This window comes from Etheostoma spectabile, chromosome 14 (assembly GCF_008692095.1).
Source record: "Etheostoma spectabile isolate EspeVRDwgs_2016 chromosome 14, UIUC_Espe_1.0, whole genome shotgun sequence".
NCBI lineage: Eukaryota > Metazoa > Chordata > Actinopteri > Perciformes > Percidae > Etheostoma > Etheostoma spectabile.
Window position 1 is genome coordinate 7,349,765 of NC_045746.1, and position 915 is coordinate 7,350,679.

General features: G+C 38.9%; 1 protein-coding gene across 1 annotated transcript in view; it reads right to left on the bottom strand.

Annotated features, from left to right (window-relative positions):
- sacm1la (SAC1 like phosphatidylinositide phosphatase a) overlaps positions 1 to 915 on the bottom strand; it is a 23,065-nt gene that overhangs the window by 12,846 nt on the left and 9,304 nt on the right. The window lies entirely within an intron of this gene.

A 915-nucleotide genomic window follows, 5' to 3' on the forward strand; every position in this document is an offset into this window, starting at 1 on the left:
TTTTGAGAGAGTGTAAACCCATGAGCCCCCACGGAGGAAAACATAAAATAGGCGCCTAAGCTTGCTCCTCTAATCTACCAACTGCCCATTGTTTCACATTATTAGTTCTACTCTACAGTGTTTTACCATGCATCACACCGTTTTCGGCTAAGGCTGCTCTTTCAATTAGCATACCAAGAATAGAAGGAGATTAATAATGCACTTCTGGCTGCTACACTGAAATGAGATAGCAGTGTGATTCCAGACTGAAAAGAATAAGTGATCCTGAAAGACGAGGTCTCACTAAGAGAGACTGCATGCCTGTCAGACACCCAGTCTACTGGACCAAACAGTCAAACAGTACCAAGAACAGTGTTAACGCCCTACCATCACAGAAACCTCACTGGGCAACCAAAACCACAAGTAGTGTGGAAATGGATTTATTTATCATTTGAGTAATAATAGAACAATCATTTAAATTTAAGTTCCATTGTGTCTACTGGTGGACAAAAATATATTGATGTAAACTATATAAATCTGCTATTGTCAGAGGACCAAAATGTGTCCCTGATAGTATTGATAACATCTGACCAGATACAACTGGCTAGGATGAACTAAAAACAGGGGAATGCCCCGGTGGCAACAAGTATAAAGATTTTTTGTTGTTGAGCGTACTTAACCCACAAATGTTAAAATAACATTGGATTGAGTGGTAGCCCGAGTATAAACAAATGGAAAGAAATAGTGGAGCAAATTAAAGACATGGAGAAATGCATTTATAAAATCTGAGGCAATATTAAATGTTTGGAAACAAGATGGGCTGAAAGGCTGTGCTACACAAAGTGAAATCACGGAGACAATGGATGAAATCTAGTCTACATGGAGTCTGGTGGGTTTGGTGATGGTGATTTTGAGGCTATTTCACATTAAACAAAA